The following is a 20258-nucleotide window of genomic DNA, read 5'->3' on the forward strand; positions in this document are numbered from 1 at the left end:
TGATGATGCACAGAGGGAACACAGGAGGCAGACTATTTGGAATATGTAACCACTGCAGGATATGTTCCTAAATGTTTCTGAACTAATAAGGTCAAGGAGAAAAAGCACAATAAACATTCCTAAGGCCCTGTAACATCAGATGAAATCCTCCAGACAGATGTGTACGTCCAATGTGAGCCAAAAGGTTCTCTCTGCATTGGAAAAAGGGGCTTCAGATGATGGGGGCAGTGGTTTTAGTTGTCATGGGAGAGCTGGCAGCCGTTTTAAGAGTGAACACATCTTTGTGTTTGGTTATAATATGGTGATAGATGCCAGGAAAATTATCAGCAGTCATGTGTACACACATATATGCATACGACACTTCCCTAATCAAATAGGGCAGCCCTGTCCAATAGACGGATGATGCGAACCACATACGTAATTTTAGATTTTTTAATAGCCATGTTAAAAAAAAGTAAAAAGAAACAGGACACTTTCCTAATCAAATAGAGCAGCCCTGCCCGGTAGACATATGATGCCAACCACATATGTGATTTTAGATTTTCTAATAGCCACATTTAAAAAAAGTAAAAAGAAACAGGTGAAAATTAATTTTAATAATATATCCCAAACATTTCCGTTTCAACATGTAATCAATATAAAAATTATTAATGAGAGGTTTGGCATTCCTTTTTTTTCATGCAAAGTCTTCGACAGCTGCTGTGTGTTTTACACTTCCAGCACATGCAATTTGAAACAAACCATGCTTTAAGTGCTCAATAGCCACATGTCACTAGTGGGTACCATACTGCACATTGTGGCTTATAGAACAAGAACAATGGCTTTCAAATGTTTTTGACCAGAGTAAGAAATAGATGTTTAATCATGACTCAGCACACACACACACTTATAAAGATGAAGGAAAAGTTTCATGAAACAATATTCAATCATATTATTAGTCATGCATGCTATTTTCTGTTCTATTTCATTTTTAAAAACAATGCTATGCATGATGTACTAAGGTGATTTCATGGCTATCGAATAGGTAGAGGCCTGCGTTTTGAGAACCATGGATGTGGAAAGCATGGTCTGGGGACATCCTGAATGGGAGGTTAGGGAACTAGATTCTAGTCTCAGTGCTTAAGGCAAAAATCTTGCATGGCCAAAGTTACCTTAAATTGCCCTGGACTTTTAAAAAATGGTCACAAGCCAAATATTAACTAATTTTGTTTCTTTTTGCATTTTAACTGTGGCCTTTCTTTTTCTGAGACTTTGGGGGCCAGCTTCTTGTGTGGATAATTTTTTTTTTTTATCTCTTTCCCATAATTGAACTTAAATAAGGTAAATGTGTATGTTGTCAAACACTGGGTACAATATGTGTTTAATTATTCATATACTTTATATTTCTATATATGTGCAGAATATTACAGGGTGCATGAATGGTCTGGGGGTGGGGGGGCATAAATCTACCCAAAACTATATACAACTTAAAATTTTGTTTATTGTCTTCCAAAGTGTTTATGTTCTAACAAAAGCAAACAAAGCACACTGTTCTAGTAAGCTTATGATACACGGAGGGATATCTCACTAATCTTATAATTGTAATTATTTTAGTTGTTCCAGAATCCACAAGGGGATTAGAAAAGTTCTCTTAACAAGCAAAATAATCTGGATAATGTCTGGGATCCCATTTATTTTTTGAAAGCAGTGGTAAGGAGCCCACAACTGACTGAAAGGAAAAGATTGAAGAAGGCAGTAGGAGGCTCAGGATCCAGGCTCCTTGCCAGTGGGAGAAGACTTTGAGGACCACCCGAGGAAATGAGAGGAGACAGATGCTACAGAAACAGGAAGCCCTGACCTAGCCATGCCCCTTTCCTTGGAAGGGTTCCAGGAGCCCGCTCAAAGGGTAGGAGCTGGGGACTCCTAAACTCTTTCTAGGTGTTTTCCTGGCTACAGCTGATGGGACTGGAAGTTGACACTTGGTCCTCACTTAGCCAGTCGGAGTCTTTGTTTCTTGAAAGTTGCGAAGAGAAACAGAAGTTAGCCATGTTGGAGCTGTGAAGGGCCTGCACGTGAGAGCCAGGCTTGGGATTGTGGCAGCCCACCCAGAGGAGACTGACTTGCAAAGCAATGTAAGCAGCTGAAAGAAGCCCAGAGGGTTGCTCAGTGGGAGTCAGCTGCTTTCTGGTTCCCGTGAGGGCAGCCAGCTTTAACAGGAAGCGATTTTGTCCCCCCTTGGAGAGATTTTTGGTTCTTGCACCTGGGGATGGAGGGAGGGGGTGTTGTTACCGGCATCTAGTGGGTAGGGCCAGGGATGCTGCTTAAGCATGAGCATGACAAAGAATTATTTGGCCCCAAATCTCAACAGTGCCCAGGCTGAGAAACCTTGCCATAGTCTGATTTTTCAGTCTTTATGTTTCGAGACAGTTTTCTGCATTCTTAAAATAAATCCCACCTTACTTTAACAAGCCTGAATACTCTCCCTCTCTCTTTCTTTTGTAACCAAAGGATAATAATAATAATAGCTAGCATTTATTGAGATCTTACTATGTCTCTGGCACTCTGCTAAGCACTTTCCAGGGCTATCACATTTAATCTTCAAAATGAACCTAAGGGGCATGAGTTCTTATTAGCTCATTTTATAGCTGGAGAAACAGAGGCTTAGAAACTCCATTAATTTTCCCAAGGCAAAAGTCAAAGCCATGAATGCAGAAACAGGAAAACTCCTACACACCTCACCAGTAACAGAAGATAGTATTAGAATCTGTGATCATAACGACAACAATAATGAACATTTTTCAAGTGTTTACTGTATTCAGTGCTTCTGTGCTTTGCAGCTATTGACTTGTTTAATCCTCACAACACCCATTTTACAGGGTAAAAAAAAAAGGGGTTTAAAAGGAAAAGAAGGCGTGGCATAGTGAAGTCACTTGCCCAGTGTCATTGGGTTAGTAAGTGGCAGCTGAGATTTTATCCCAGCTGGTCTGGCTCAAAGTCCGTGGATTTTCTGACCATGTTAGGTTACCTCTCAGAAAAGCAAGAAGATACATTAAAGGGTTCAACATAAGTCATCATGACCCCTGTGTTTTACAAAATGGGAATGATCTACCACGTTCATAGCAGCAATATTCACAACTGCCAAAGGTTTCAGAAACAACCCAAGCATCCATCAATAAATGAATGGATAGATAAAATGTGGTACATATACTCAACGAAATACTATTTGGCCATAAGGATGAAGTTCTGAGACATACTGCAACATGCAAGAAGCTTGTAAGCCTTGTGCTTCGTGAAGTAAGTAAGGCACGTAAGGACAAATATTATATGATGTCACTTACAAGAGAGGTCTAGAAATAGCAGATCTGCAGAGGCAGAAAGTAGATTAGAGGTGACCGGGGAAGTGTATGTTTGGAGAATACAGGGTGTAAATAAAATTAATGATAATAAAAGATGAATGTGGTTGAATTATGTATCCCAGGAAAAAAAAAACAACAACAACAGTTTCTTAATCTGTTCCTTTGAGTATGAACCCTTTGTAAATAGGACCTTTTGAAGATGTTGTTGTTAACTAAGATGTGATCCAACTGAATTAATCCTATTGCTGGAAACTTTTAAAGACAAAGCCCCAGGGAGGAGCAGGAAGCCTGAAGTCCACTGGAACCCAGAAGAGAAAGGAAGGTACATCACCATATGACGGGGAAGCCAAGGAACCCCAAGGATTGCCAGGGTGCTATTAACCCTGGGAGAAAGCCAGCCCTCCAGCCTCTGAGTCCATGAGACAGTGCACTCCCATTATTAGGTCAATGCATTGCATGGTATTTGTCAGAGCAGCCAGGAAACTAAGGAAATGGGGACTGAAAGAAGGAAATGGGGTGCACTGGTGGTTCAGTGGTAGAGTGCTCGCCTTCCACGGGGGAGACCCCGGTTTGATTCTTCCTGGACCGTGCAACCCCCCCTCAAAAAAAAAAAAAAGAAGGGAGATGGGGAAGGAGGGAACAACGTGAAGAAAGATTTGAAGGTACAAAAACGTGGGTTCAAACTGAGAATGTCCCTTAATGCTGCTGTGTCCGGAGATAGGGGGTGGATGCCTTGGACGCTGGGCTTAACCTGAAAAGCCAAAGGGGGCTAAAGTAAAGGAGTCCTGAAATCCAAGATAACAAGTATGAGTCTTACTCTGAGGGTGGGAGAGCCAAAGTTTAGAGCAGAGGAATAAAGAGATGTGGCCCCTCATTTAATTTTGTTAGAAAGAGCCCTTGGAGGCAGTGAAGAACACACACTGGGAGAGTGAAGAACTGGAGGCAGGGAGAGCTGACAAAGGAAACCTGACCTTGGCCAGAAGGGATGGGAATAGTGGGGGACTGGAAAACATTTGAGAAATGTTTCATGGTGGAAAAGTTTGGCTCAGCAGATGATTGGATTTAGGGACAATCGGTAGGGAGAAAGTAAAAATGAAAGTATAGGGAGGAAGTAAAAATGAAAGTAAAGTCCTAGATGGGAGATTGGGTCATTGGTGAATCTGTGAAGGAATACAGCAAGTGGGACATAATATAAATATATTGTTGAAAAATAAAAGTAATAAAATCTGTCTTTTGAGCATGGCATATGGAGTAAAATTTCTCTAATTCCAATCCCCAGAAGTAACCTACTTCTATCTATGGTATAAGAACATCTATGTTTTTATGTTTTCAAAACATTTATGTGTGTGTATAGTATTAATCTTGGGTTATATTGTTCTGTAATATATTGTATATCTTTCCAAGTCAATTAATATACATTTATGATGTCATTTTAGTGGCTGCATAATATTCCATTGTGTGGATGTGTTAAGATTCATTTTACCAGCCAAGGTTGTTTTCAATGTGTTTCCTGTTATTTCCAGTGAAACAATGAATGTCTTTATATATATTTGATTTTTGTGCCAAGTCATAGGATAAATTTTTGAGTAGAATTGCTGGGTCAAAGGTTAAACACAATTGCATTTTTGATAGATTCTTACAAAGTGTCAGAAGGCCAGGTATTTAGGTAATGAAGGTAATGAGTTCTGTTTTGGTCAAATTACAGTTGAGGTGCTGTGTTGCAAGGATCTTTGTGTGGATATCAGGTGCAGCAATGACAAATGATACCAGAGATGTATGAAAGAAAAGTTTATTAATGCTCACAGGTCCTAGAACAGAGAGGAGAGGTGGGCCTCGCAGGGTCACGTGGATAAATTCATCAAGAATGGAGACTCAACCAAGCACGCAGGGAGCAAAAGCTTACAGTGCCCTGGGGACTGTGCCTTTGGAATATTACATGATTAGAGGTATAGGTGATTGGCTAGGCATGAGTGGGGACTGGGGAGTTTGCACTTGACTCAGGGATGCAAATCCAGGAAGGACAGTAGGAGAGGGAGAAGTTATTGATCTTGTATAAGCAGGTTCCAGGGGCGGGAACTGAACCCCTCTGTTATTTTAATCCACTACAGATGTCAAAGGCCAAAGGTCACTATGAATATGCCCCTAAACCAATTAGTAACCCAGACCAGGACTCTGAAGAGAAGTGACAACTAGATGTATCAAAAGCAGAGCTATGAGACTCTAAGACTTTATAATGATTTAAGATGGTCAACCATGCTTCAGATGTAAATAAAGATACGTTAGACATATAAATTATGAAAGGTTTTCATGTACTGTGAAAGTCTATATACAGCACATAAAAACACAATTCCATCTTAAATTTACCATGAAACTAATATGTTAGCTGTAATAAATATTAAGCTCACATTCAAATGATATTTTCTTCTTGCCTCTTTAAATTTGGAAGGGCCTTTGGAGAGTGGTCTGGATTCTTTAGCTCTGTTAAAAGCATTTACCAAAAAATAAAATAAAATAAAAAAGCATTTACCACGTGTGGATGCTTTTCATCCACAGACCAGCAGGAGCACACCTGGAGCTGGACAAGCTGGGTTTAGCACCCATTGCAGCCACAGGGAATATGCACCATTGAGAGCCATGGGGCATCTTAGTAAGGGGATGTTAGAAAGGGCTTTTAGAATTTGGACTTTGGTTTGGTGAATTGGGGGAGGGTTTAAGGAACTGGAGCTTTGCTCCAGATCGGACACAGGCAGAAAGTAGGAATAATTCTATGATTGGGTATCTTAATCAATCTTATCTGGAGGGAGGGAATATTAGAGCAAAGTTAAAGCTGTAATTGGTCAAGAAGCAGCAATCACTCATTTTAACCTGGCAAGGGGGGGTGTTTAGTCCTTCTTGGAATTTGGACAATGTTCATGTTTAGTCTGTGTTCAGACATGCTTGTTTTGTTTTGATCCATCGTTGTCAAGGAGTGGCCTTGCCTGACATTGATGTTCAGTGAAATTGTTGATGTCCACCAGGACACCAAGGCCAAGCTGATAATACCAGGCCAGTTCCTGGTTGTTAGAGTGGCTTTCTATTTTTTTCTCACTAGGAAGTTTGTACTATCTTTGCCTGACTTATTCTCACACATCCTCCAGATCTCTGCTTAAACTTCATTTCCTAAAGATTGTCCTTCTTTATCAACTCCCCCTGCCCCAGAATAAATAGGTCAGGTTTTCCTTCCTGCTATACAACCTTTAATCTTCTGCTTCTTCTTTGCAGCTCTAAATACACTTGCAATTGCTTCATTGCACCATGAGTTATAGAACATCTATCCCACTCACTTGCATGTAACCTCCATGAGAGTAAGGGCATGTCTGTTTTGTTCATCTCCATATCTTCCCTGCCACATACAGCCATGAACTCTCAGTAGAGGCTCAAAATTAGTATTTGATGAATGAATATTGAATGGACACAAGACAATGAGCTCCTGGTGGATGTGGATTTTGCCTCACTCACGTCTATATCCCAGCACCTCTAACAGCATTTGGCACATAGTAAGAGCTCCACAAATATTAATGTGATGGGTTAATGACCAAATGAAACCTTCTTTTCCATTCATTCCATTCTATCCAAGAAATTATTCTAGTTTTCAGAGTGATGCCAAATAACTGAGTTTGTTCAGTGAAACTGTAGTTAGCGGCAGAGGCTCAAGTGTAGGGTGTAGTTAGCTGAAAACCATTCTGAAAAGGAAAATTTGACCCAAATTTTCTCCTCGTTGCTTCACACACCTTTTTACCTTATTAGAAATTCTGCACAGTATCAGATCAAATAAAGGCCTTCAGGAAACCAGGGACAGCTATCAGAGTTCTGCACACTTCATTGGAAAGCCATAAACACAATTACCGGATCATTAAGGACTGTAAAACAGAGGCTTTGAAGCAACACAAAGAGAACTGCCTAGTTGGGCATGAACAGTGCCTGTGTGTGTTATTGCCTCCCTTTTGGAAGCCACCTAGGAAATGACAATGGGTTATGAACTGAAATGTTGTAGTGGCAGGTACAAGGAAAGCAGATAGAAAAGTCCTGAGTTCTACTTATATCTCTAATGCTCCTTAGCTCTTGTTCCCTTAGGCAATATGTTAGCTTGGCCTCTCTGAACCTCAGTTTCCTCATCTGTAAAATGGGAGATTGGGGATTAATTGCACCAGTGGCCTCACTTCTTCACCCCTTCTGTATCCAGACCCTTTGCATTTCTCTTATAGAAGAAGTAGAGTGTATTTCCCCATCCTTTGAATCTGTGCTGGCCAAATGCCTTGCTTTGGCCAATGGGGTGTTAGCAGAGGTGAGGCAAGCAGAGGTCTGAAAAAGAGCTTGTATGTTTCTCCTTTCACTCCAGTTCCTCTGCAACTGCCATGGCAAAATTCCCGGGCTAGCTGCTGGAGTTTGAGGGACCTGTGCTGTGCAGCCGAGTTTCCTAGTTGTTCCAGCTGAGACCATCCTAGGTCAGTCAATAGCCAACCAAACCCCAGTCGTGTGAGCAAGTCCAGCCAAGATCAGCAGAGTTGCCTAGATAATCACAGAGATGTGAGAGAAGCAGCAAAATCAGATAAGCCCAGCCCAGATAAGCCCAGCAATGTTCATTGCTGTTTGTCCTGAGGTTTTGGGGTTGCTTGTTATTCAACATTATTGTGGACTGATACAGAATTACAGGATTAGTAATATCTACTCACTGAGTTGTGAAGAACTACAAGGGAGGTGCACAGCACTCTCAGTAAGCATTTTAGTGAATTGAAGCCAGGGCATTACAATATTTCCAAAACTCCGGAGTACGATGTCAAAGTAAGAAGTCACTAATATACAATAACATGCTATGTAGTAATAATGATAAGATTAGAAAGAAGAAAACTAATAAATTAGGCATTAGCTACATTATATTACTATGAGCATTTACTCGTGCACATTAATTATTGAGACTATTCGACAAGGTTGTTCTAGTTTGCTAGCTGCCGAATGCAACACACCAGAGACGGATTGGCTTCTAATAAAAGGGGATTTATTTTGTTAGTTCTTCAGAGGAAAGGCAGCTAACTTTCCACTGAGGTTCTTTCTTATGTGGGAAGGCACAGGGTGGTCTCTGCTGGCCTTCTCTCCAGGCCTCTGGATTCCAACATCTTTCCTGGGGTAATTTCTTTCTGCATCTTCAAAGGCCTGGGCTGAGCTGCAAGTGCTGAGATGAGGTATGCTGAGCTGCTTGGGCTGTGTTACATCGTGCTCTCTCATTTAAGCACCAGCCAATAAAGTCAAACATCATTCATTGCAGTAGGCACGCCTCCTAGCTGACTGCAGGTGTAATTAGCAACAGATGAGGTTCACGTACCATTGGCTCATGTCCGCAGCAACAGAACTAGATACCTTCACCTGGCCAAGTTGACAACTGAATCTAACTAACACATGTCTACCCCTTGTCAACTTGGCAAAGTGTGAGGATTTTTAGAGACTACTTATTAGAGAAATGAAAGTTACAGAATCAAAGTGTCACAGCTAGTAAGTGACAATCTTGACCAGAATTTGAGATACTTATCATTTTGCTTGGCATGGGGGTACATGGTATTTTTATATCTCCTCCTAAGGAAGTGATTGACTTACAAGAAATGAATAAACAAAGATGATCACTTCATCTCTGGAAATCTTCTGTCTTGTTTTTTGTTTTTAATTTTTTTTTTAATGTGAAAACAACATATGTGCAAAAAAGGAATAAATTTCAAAGCACACCGCAACAATAAGTTATAGAACAGATTTCAGAGTTTGGTATGGGTTACAGTTCCACAATTTTAGGGTTTTCTTTCCAGCTGCTCCAAGACACTGGAGATTAAAAGAAATATTAATATGATGATTCAGCAATCATACTCATTTGTTAAATCCTATCTTTTCTGTTGTAACTCCACCTTCTCCTTTGATCTTTCTCCCAACTTTTAGGGGTATTTGGGCTATGCCCAGTCTATCTTTTTCATGTTGAAAAGGCTGTGGATAATATTGAATAGGGGAATAGAACTAGTTGATCTTCTGGAGAGGCTGCCCCTTTGCATTTCAGAACCTATCTGATCCAGGACCCCACTGGAGGTTGTAGGTTTCTGGAAAGTAATCCTAGTGCATGGAACCTATGTGAATCTCAGATCAAACCCTACATGTTCTTTAGGGTTGGCAGGAATGACTTTGATTGGGGTTTGGCAAACCATGATAAATAGCAATATCTAGCTGAAGCTTGTGTTAAAGAGTGGCCTCCAGAGTAGCCTCTCGACTCTATTTGAACTCTCTTAGCCACTGATAACATCACATTTTTTACAATTCTTTTCCCCTTTTTGGTCAAGAAGACATTGTTGATCCCATGGTGCTAGGACTAGGCTCATCCCTGGGAGTCACATTGTACGTTATCAGGGAGACTTTTACCTCTGGATGTCATGTCCCATGCAAGGGGGCGGGTTATGATTTCACTTACATAGTTGAACTTAGAGAGAGGCCACATCTGAACAACAAAGGATGTCCCCTGGAAGTAGCTCTTAGGCATACTATTGGTAGGCTTAGCTTTTCCACTACATAAATTGGCTTCAAGATCAAGAGCTTGGCCTATTGATTTGGGAGTCCCTAATGTTTGAGACAGTATCAGGGGTTTCCCCAGTGGTAAAGTTTAATAGTTCCATATTTTTTCTCCATCCCTCAAAGGACTTTGTCAATATTTTTTAACTATCTGTTAAATATACTCTGGGATATATCTGGGCATTACATTAAGCTATACAGGATTACAAACCCTCATTCCCATTCTAGGATCCAAGGATTTGGGTTGTTTGATCTATCCAGACAGGTTGAGTTAGAGTATGTGGTACAGAAAATTTAGGTTTTGGACAAAATAAACCTCTCCTCCTTTGGTCTCATAGAGTAGGTGTAGATCTAAAATACAGTGTCCTCCTTACCCCTGTATTGTGAATTACGTTAGTCCTGACCCAATCGGCTTCATTCTTACCTCTAATTGAAGTCTGATCTCTTTTACAATTCCTTAACAGTTATTGTATGTGCATTGCCAACTTTTGAACCTGCAGAACTCCTTCTCTGAGTCTTAGGTGTCACACAGGTGCCCAAAGTTCCAGAGAAATACCAGGTCATACATATACAGCACAGCCTCTCAGAATCTAGAAATAACAATTACAGTCCCAGACTACAGATGGCTGCTATAAGAAGGACTGCTAGGCCCCACTTCTCTTATAAGTGTTTCTAAATGAGATCATACAATATTTGTTCTTTTGTTTCTCCCTAATTTTCAATCATAATGTCCCCCAGGTTCATTCATATCATTGAATGCCCACAACTTCATACCTTTCTGTAGTAGCACAATATTCGATTGTACATATACACCACTGTTCACCATTCTACTTCTCGGTCAGTGTATCCTTCGGCCACCTCCATCCATTGGGCATCCTGGATAATGACCAAAGTCAACGTCTCACACATCCTATAATAATAATATTATAGGATTATTAATTATTATGTGAGACAGCCCATGTCTCACATTATCCTCACTAATGGAATAATCATCAATACTCTCAATTTTAGATGATTTTCATTGCTCCCGAGAGAAAAATAACTGATTAATAGAAAATCCGAACCTCTTGTAACTCTTGTCCTCCCCGCCTCAACTATCTACCCCTGGTATTGCTGTGGTACTGTTGATGTCTTCCTGTTAAACATAGCCCATAGTCTGCAATAGTAATTTTCCCCCATACCCCAATATTATAAACTCTTTGTACAAGATTCATACCTTTGACGTAGTTTGTGTAAGAAATTATTTATATTTGTAGAGTTACTCAGTGGGATACGTGGCTCTATACACCCCCTTTCAATCATGTTCATCTTCAATATGGCAATATTACTTACAGACCCACTAGTGAACTGCCTTTACTTCTATCCACTCCCTTACATTTAAGTTCAACCTCATTAGCTAACCATTCACCCATTGCTAGCTTCTGTGTATCTCCAGGTCCCCTATATTCTGTATTATAAGCCTCTGAGTTTACCTTTATCCTGGTCATAAAAGCAAAATCATACAGTATTTGTCCTTTTGTGTCTGGCTTATTTTACTCAGCATTATGTCTTCAAGGTTCATCCATGTTGTCACATGCTTCAGGATATCATTTTGTCTCACTGCTGCATAATATTCCGTCATTTTATGTTTATTTTTGTTTATTCACTCGTCTGTTGTTGGGTGCTTGGATTGTTTCCATCTTTTGGCAATTGTGAATAATGCTGCTATGAACATTGGTGTGCACATGTCTGTCTGTGTCACTGCTTTCAGCTCTTCTGGGTACATAGGGAGTAGTGGTATTGCTGGGTCATGGGGCAACTAGATATTTAGTTTTTAAGGAACCACCAAACTGTCTTCCGTAGCAGCTGTACCATTATACATCCCCAACAGCAGTGTATGTGTCCCAATTTCTCCACACACTCTCCAACATTTGTAATTTCCTGTTTGTTTAATAGCAACCATTCTTATAGGTGTGAGGTGGTATCTCATTGTAGTCTTGATCTGCATTTCCCTTATAGCTGATGAAAATGAGCATCTCTTCATATGATTTTTATCCATCTGTATTTGCTCTTCCTAAAAGTGTCTATTCATAACTTTAAGCCCACTTTATATTTGGGTTGTATGCTTTTTTGTTGTTGAGTTGTATGATTTCTTTATGTATACAGGCTATCAAACTTTTATCTGATATGTGATTTCCAAATATTTTCTCCCATTGAGTTGGCTGTCTTTTACCCTTTTGACAAAGTCTTTTGAGATACAAAAGCATTTGTTTTTGAGGAATTCCCATCTATCTATTTTTCTTTGGTTGCCTGGCTTTGGGTGTAAAGTTTAGGAAGCTACCTCCTATTACTAGGTCTTGAAGATATTTCCCTATATTTTCTTCTAGGAATTTTATGGTACTGGTTTTTTTTTTTTTTTTTTTTTTTTTTTTTTAGAGAGAGGGAGGAAGGGAAGGAAAGACAGAGAGAAGGAAGGAAGGATGGAAGGAAGGAAGGAAGAAAGGGAAACATCTTTAAACATTTTCTTGTTTTATTGTATTTTGTTTGTTTGTTTGTTTTTTACATGGGCTGGGGCCGGGAATCGAACCGAGGTCCTCCGGCATGGCAGGCAAGCACTTTTGCCCGCTGAGCCACCGCGGCCCGCCCTGGTACTGGTTTTTATATTTAGGTCTTTGATCACTTTGAGTTAATTTAGTATAGGGTGTAAGGTAAGGATCCTCTTTCATTCTTTTGGCTAATGATATCTAGTTCTCTCATGCTCATTTCTTGAAAAGACTGTTCTGTCCCAGTTCAGCAGATTTGGGGGCCTTGTCGAAGATCAATTGACCATAGACTTGTGGTCTACCTCTGCACTCTCGATTTGATTCCATTGGTCAAAACTTCTATCTTTGTGCTAGTAGTATGTTGTTTTGACCACTGTGGTTTTATAATAGGCTTTCAAATAAGAAAGTGTTAATCCTCCCACTTTGTTCATCTTTTAAAGGTTAGTTTTAGCTATTCAAGTTCTTGTTCCCTTTCAAATGAGTGTGATTTTTTTCTTTAGTTTTTTTTCTTTCAAATGAATTTGATCGCTTTTCCAAGTCTTCAAAGTAGGTTTTTGGGATTTTGATTGCTATTGTATTGAATCTATAGATCAATTTGGGTAGAATTGACATCTTAACTACATTTAACCTTCCTATCCATGAGCAGGGAATGTCTTTTCACCTATTTAGATCTTCTTTGATTTCTTTTAGCCATGTTATATCATTTTCTATGTACAGGTCCTTTACATCCCTGGTTAAGTTTATTCTTAGATTCTTGATTTTTTTAGTTGCTATTTCAAGTGGAATTTTTTTCCTTAATTCTCTCCTCAGTTTGGTTTTTGCTTGTGTATAGAAACATTTCTGAATTTTGCACATTAATCTTGTATCCTGCCACTTTGCTGAATTTGTGTATTCGTTCAAGAAGCTTGGTCATAGATTTCTCAGGATTTTCCAAGTGTAGTATCATGTCATCTGCAAATAATGAAAGTTTTACCTCTTCCTTTCTGATTTGGATGCCTTTTATTTCTTTTTCCTGCCTGATTGCTCTAGCTAAACCTTCTAGTAAAATGTTGAATAATAGTGATGACAGGGGGCATCCTTGTCTCGTTCCTGATCTTAGGAGGAAGGCTTTTAGTCTCTCACCATTGAGTATGATGTTGGCTATGCGTTTTCATATATGCCCTTTTCATATTGAGGAAGTTTCCTTTGATTTGTACATTTTGAAAAGTGTTTTTATCAGCTAAGGATGTTGAATTTTGTTGAACACTTTTTCAGCATTAATTGAGATGATCATGTGATTTTTCCCTTTCAATTTTTAACGTCTTGCATTACATTGATTGATTTTCTTGTGTTGACTCACCCTTGCATTCCTGGTATAAACCCCACTTGATCACAGGTATAATTCTTTTAATGTATCATTAGATTATATTTGCTAGTGTTTTGTTGCGAATTTTTGCATCTATATTCCTTAGGGAGATTGGCCTGTAGTTTTCCTTTCTTGTGGCATCTTTACCCAGTTTTGATATTAGACTGATGTTATCTTCGTAAGATGAGTTAGATAGTATTCCTTTTCCCTCAATTTTTTGGAAGAGTTTGAGTAGGCATGGTATTGGTTCTTTGTGGAAAGGTTGATAAAATTCCCCTGTGAAGCCATCTGGCCCTAGGCTTTTCTTTGCAGGAAGATTTTTATGATTGATTGAATCTCTTTACTTGTGATTGTTTTTTTTTTTTTTTTTTGAGATTTTCTATTTCTTCTTGAGTCAGTGTAATTTGTTTGGGTGTTTCTAGGGATTTGTTCATTTCATCTAAGTTGTTTAGTTTGTTGGCCCAAAGCTCTTATGATTTTTTAAAAAATTTCTTCAGAGTCCTTGGTAATGACCTCCCTCTCATTTCTGATTTTGTTTATTTGCATCCTCTTTCTCTTCTTCTTTGTCATCCTAGCTAGGGGTCCATTGATTTTATTGATTTTCTCAAAGAACCAACTTTTGTGGGGTTTTTTTGGGGGGGGTGGGATGGGGGGGTCTGGAATTCAAACCTGTGTCTCCTGTATGGAAGATGAGCATTCTACCACTGAACCACCCATGCGCCCTCAACTTTTGGTTTTATTGATTCCTTCTTTTATTCTTTTGTCCTCCCATTCATTTAATTCTGCTTTAATCTTTGTTAGTTCCCTTTTTCTATTTGTTTTGGGATCAGTTTACTGCTCTTTCTCTAGTTCCTCCAGGTGAGCAGCTAATCGCTTGATTTTTGCTCTTTCTTCTTTCTTAGTGTAAGCATTTAGGGCAACAAATTTCCCTCCCAGCACTGCCTTTACCACATCCCATAAGTTCTAAATGTCATATTCTCATTTTCATTCATCTCCAGATAGCTACCAGTTTCTTCAGTGACCCACTGGTTGGTTGAGAGTATGGTTTTAATCTTCATATATTTTGTGAAAGTTCTGGTTCTTTGGTGATTATTGATTTCCAACTTCATTCCATTATGATTAGAGAAAGTGTTTTGAATAATTTCAGCCTTTTAAAATTTATAAAGACCTGTTTGTGCCCCAGTGTATGATCTGTTCTGCAGTATGTGTTCTATGTACATTAGGGAAGAATGTATATCCTGGGTTTTTGATCTATATGTGTCTGATAGGTGTAATTCTTTTTAAATTTTTTATATTCTCTATTTCCTTACTGATTCTCTGTCTGGTTTTTCTATCCAACGAGGGCAGTGATGTGTTGAAGTCTTCCACTATTATTGTTGAAATGTCTATTGCTCCTTTTAGTATCATCAATTTTTTTCCTCATGTACTTTGGAACTCCTTGATTGGGAGTGTAAACATTTATGATTGTTATTTATTCTTGGTGAATTGCCCCTCTTATTAATATTTAGTGTCCCTCTTTGTCTCTTATGATGTCTTTACATTTAAAGTCTATTTTGGTGCTCGCTTCGGCAGCACATATACTAAAATTGGAACAATGCAGAGAAGATTAGCATGGCCCCTGCGCAAGGATGACACGCAAATTCGTGAAGCATTCCATATTAAAAAAAAAAAGTCTATTTTGTCTGATTTATTATAGCTGCTCCTGCTTTCTTTTGGTCACAGCTTGCATGGAACATCTTTGTCCATCCTTTCACTTTCAATGTATTTGTATCCTTGGGTCTAAGATGAGTCTCTGGTAAGCAGCGTATAGATGGATCATATTTCTTAATCCATTCTGCCAATCTGTACCTATTAACTGGTGAGTTAAGTCCATTAATATTCAAAGTTATTACTATAAAGGCATTTCTTGAATATTCCATCTTATCTTTTGGATATTATTTGCCAGATCTATGTATTCTTTTTCCCTCTTTCTCTTTTTATCTTTTATGTTAACCTTACTGATACTCTTCAATTCTGTGCCCTCCTCCAGACCTTCCCTTCTTGTCTTTTTTTTTTTTTTTTAGCCAACAGAACTCCTTTTAATATTTCTTGTAGGGCCAGTCTCTTGTTGACAAATTCTCTCAGCATTTGTTTGCCTACGAAAATTTTAATCTCTCCATCACTTTTGACATAAATTTGGATAGAAACAGAATTCTTGGCTGAAGTCTTTCTCTTTCAGGGTCTTAGATATATCATACCACTGCCTTCTCACCCCCGTAGTGCCTGTTGGGTAGTCTGAACTCAGTCCTATGTGCTTTCCCTCGTATGTAGTAGATTGCTTTTCTCTTGCCACTTTCAGGATTTTCTCCTTCTCTTCAACATTTGACAGATTGATTAGTATGTGTCTTGGGGTAGGCCTATTTGGATTTATTCTGTTTGGGGTTCATTGGGCTTCTTTTATTTGCATATTTATGTCTTTTATAAGGGTTGGGAAGTTTTCCCCCATTATCTCCTCAACTAATATTCCTAGGCATTTATTCTTCTCTTTTCCTTCTGGGACACCAGTGATTCTTATATTTGTGCAGTTCATGTTGTCCATCATTTTTCTGAGATCCAATTCAATTTTTCCATCTTTTTTTTGCCATTTGTTCTTTTGTGCATTCAAAATCAATTGTGTTGTCCTCTACTTCACTTATTCTTTCCTCTGTGTCTTCACATCTGCTATTGTGTGTATAGTATATTTTTTATTTATTCTACAGCATTTTCATCTCTGTGATAACTACTATTTTTCTATTTATTCTTTCAGATTCTTTATGCTCTTCTAGTGTCTTCTTGATCTCCTCTATGTCATTAACCAACCCACTTAATTTATTTAGTTGAGTTGTATGAACATCTTTGATTAGTTGTTCAAAGTCAGTATCTCCTCCAGTGTTTTAATTTGGTCACGAGACTGGGCGTTATCTGTCTGCATTATCATATGTGTTTTGATTTTCTGTTGCCTTCAAGGCATTTAATTATCTTGATAGGGTTACTTTGGAAGTTGATTTGCCTCAGTAGCCTAAGGTTTTTTTTTTTGCAGATGGACATGGGACAAGATGTGGGGCTTGGGGCAGGGTACAGCAGTGTGGTGATGGGGCACAGTACAGGGCTAAGCACAGGGCAGGGATACTACGCTGGTGCCTGGGAGCATGGGTGTGAGGCATGGGGTTGTGGGGGTGGTGGTGGGGGCCATGGGGGAGGGTGCAGCTTGGGCAGGGCTTGAAGTTCAGGGGCAGGGTGCAGCATGGTGGACACAGAGGCAGGGTATGACAGGAAGTGGATCAGGAGCTGTGTGTGGGGGGGGGGTTCAGGAGAGGTGTGCAGTGGGGGTGGTGTGTGTGGGCAGTGGGAGGGTGTGGTGTGGGTGCATGGGTTCAGGTGTTCCAGCAGGGCATGTGTGCATGTGTGTAGTGTTGGGGTCATGGGGATTGGGGCACGGGGTTTGGGGCATGGAGATCAGGGTGCAGGGGGCAGGATTCATGTGTGTGCATGTGTGGGGCACAGGGGCAGGGCCTGGGCCATGATATGTGCGTATGCGGGGTGGGGGCAGCGGGGTGCAGAAATCAACGGGGCAGGGCTCAGGTGTGTACATGCGCAGGGAAGAGGGGACAGGGCAAGGATGCACCCCAGGGGGTGGGGCTTGGATCTGTAGGGTGTGGGGAGGGGTCGTGGGGTTCACGCGTGGATGTGGCACATTCAAGGAACAAGGCTTTGCTTAGTTCCTAGTCCCTTTCCTTGCACTCCTGAGGGTTCTGGGCCTCCGTTTGGAAAGGGCTGCTGTGCGGGTTTGAAAAGAGTTTATGTACCCTAGAAAAGTGGTGATGTAACTCTAACCAATCTTGTGGAAGCAACCATTTCTCTTAATCCCTATTCAGCACTATAGGTTGGAAACTTGATTGGGTTATCTCCATGGAAATGTGACCCAATCAATGTTGGTATTAAACTTGATTAGATAGAGATGTATCTCCACCCATTTGGGTGGGTCTTGATTAGTTTACTGGAATCCTATAAAAGAGGAAACGTCTTGGAGAACATGAGAGATTCGGAGAGAGTAGAACGACATAGCCACGACCTTTGGAGATAAAGAAGAAAAATGCCTCCTGGGAGCTTCATGAAACAGGAAGCCAGGAGAGAAAGCTAGCAGATGCCACTGTGTTCACCACATGCCTTTCCAGATAAGAGAGAAACCGTGACTGTGTTCACCATGTACCTTCTCACTTGAGAGAGAAATCCTGAATTCATCAGCCTTCTTGAACCAAGGTATCTTTCATTGGATGCCTTTGATTGGACATTTCTATAGCCTTGCTTTAATTGGGACGTTTTCTCAGCCTTAGAACTGTAAACTAGCAGCTTATTAAATTCCCCTTTTTAAAAAGCCATCCCATTTCTGGTATATTGCATTCTGGCAGCTAGCAAACTAGAACAGCTGGGTTCAGCTCTTTGCACTAGCTGGATGGCCTCCAGTTCTCTGCATCTCAGTTCTTCAGCTTTTTCATCCAGGACCTCTCTGTGCAGTGTAGAAGACCCTCTCAGGTCATTTGCCCCCTGGAATTGCTGTCCCAGTCATTTTTCTGTCACTTCTCTAGCTGTTCCTTAGAGCAGGGGTGAACTCAGCTGTCCATCTTCTATCCTATTCTGCCATCTTTTCTTCTGTTTTGTTTTAAAGTTTGAAATGGGGACAGAAAAAGATTAGGCATTCATTCATTCATCTGTCCCTTCATTCCACAAGTATTGATTGTGAGCTAATCTGCATCAGGCACCGTACCAGTCATTCCTCTGTTTCCACTTCTGTCTGCTTTCCTTTCCTCTCTGGTTCCATTCTTTTCCTCCTCAAAGCCTCCTCTTTCTGCTTCCCATTCTCGCAAGTGTTGATAAGCAGGGTAAATACCTGCGCTTATGAGAGCCAGCCTGCACAGGCTGATGCTGATCTTTCCAGTTCATTTAGAAGGTTAGCTGCCACAGGCACCCCGTGACACCTCAGTCATGTCGTGTTTTGCTGAAAGACTGTAGAGCATGGGCTTGGCAGCATCCTGATCAGCATAAAAACTCATTCCAGTTTTCCAGATGCCAAAAGCAGAAGCTGAGGTTTACAGGTTTCCCAAATTCACAGTCATCTCTAGCCATTGCCCATTCATTCATCTGTTCATTTAGTCACTTTCATCGTCCACTGTGGACCAGACCCTGTGGGATGGCACTGAACCTATAGGAGGGCATCAATCAATCCATTTCAGTAATGATGACTGTGCACAATTCTATAGAGCTCATTGTATGCAACCCTGTGCTGACTGCTTTACATATATTAACTCATTCACTATTCACAACAACCCTACGAGGCGATACAATTATTACCCCCCTTTTGCAGATGAGGAAACTGTTTAAGAATTTACAGACGAAATTAATTTTTGAAAATTACATATGAAGGTAGATTATATAATGTCAGAATTTCACCTCAGGAGGTAAAGGGCACTTTACAATATATTTATTATAAAGGAGGGTATAGAATGGACTATTGTTTCCAATTCTTCATCTCCCTCAGTAGAACTATACACCAACTCTCTTTGCCATGTGAGTTTCAGTATTCTCCAACTGGGGTGAGTGGAAAATATTTCCCTACCCCATTGAGTTTGGCCTTGGCCATGAGACTTCGCTTGGGCCAGAGGAATATGGAAAGAAGTAAAAATGTGCCAGTCCTGAACTTGGGCTTCAAGGAGGTGTCATTATTTCCGCATGTGCTCCTGTCATTAGCTACAAGAAAAACATGCCTGGTCTGTGCAGAATGTAGAAATACGTGGAACAGATCTGAACCCAACCTGAGGCTTGGTGCCAAACTCAGAGAGTCCCAGATGAGCTCAGCAGAGCCACAGACGATCCCCAAACCTGCAAGTAAAAAAAAATAGTGTGTGTTGTAAGTCATCGAGATTTTGAGATTGTTATGCATCAGATTGACTAATGCAAAGGGTGTTGGATGTGATAGGAGTGATAAAATGCTCCTGTAAGCAAAGCAGTTAGTTGCGGTCTTGGCACACAGAGCAAAAAATGCTTTATAGACAGGAGTTTCCCTGTTGGCATTGAGAAAGGCTAAACAATATTCTGATACTGTGTTAGAGGGGATTGTAGATACACAATCTTCAAATCCTTATGTTTAGGAGCTCTGCAATTACCACTGAACTCTCCTACCACAAGGGTAAGTACTGGTGCTTTGGGAGGTTGTAAATTTACAGAACAGGCAGTTCAGAGATAATTGACGCGTCCTCTTCTTTAAAAGGGGACCCGGCACCATGGAAACGACAAACATGTTCCGCTTTGTGACTGTGGATTATAATTACCAAGTTATTAACCAGAGCATTATGTGAGGATTGATGGTTCTTGCTCAATACAATGTGTCCTTTAAATGCTAAATAATAAGTTAAATGCAAGGAATAAATAAGTTCGGTGGCTTATTTATGGGGTAAGTAGGGGGTA

The 20258-nt window shown here is 40.2% G+C and overlaps 1 protein-coding gene, 1 long non-coding RNA gene and 1 other non-coding gene across 4 annotated transcripts in view; all 3 read left to right on the forward strand.

Moving 5' to 3' along the window:
• The window catches only part of SUDS3 (SIN3A corepressor complex component SDS3), a 235189-nt gene that overhangs the window by 75584 nt on the left and 139347 nt on the right, over positions 1 to 20258 (forward strand). The gene's annotated exons all lie outside the window — the stretch shown is intronic.
• LOC143683690 (uncharacterized) overlaps positions 3575 to 20258 on the forward strand; it is a 59284-nt gene continuing 42600 nt past the window's right edge. For both annotated transcript variants that reach the window (XR_013175605.1, XR_013175607.1), the window contains exon 1: positions 3575 to 3997. This is a non-coding gene — a long non-coding RNA (uncharacterized LOC143683690). The remainder of the gene's footprint in view (positions 3998 to 20258) is intronic.
• Positions 15335 to 15441, forward strand: LOC143685275 (U6 spliceosomal RNA). The gene has a single exon (XR_013176523.1). It is a non-coding gene; the product is annotated as a U6 spliceosomal RNA (small nuclear RNA).

This window comes from Tamandua tetradactyla, chromosome 5, assembly GCF_023851605.1.
Source record: "Tamandua tetradactyla isolate mTamTet1 chromosome 5, mTamTet1.pri, whole genome shotgun sequence".
Lineage (NCBI taxonomy): Eukaryota > Metazoa > Chordata > Mammalia > Pilosa > Myrmecophagidae > Tamandua > Tamandua tetradactyla.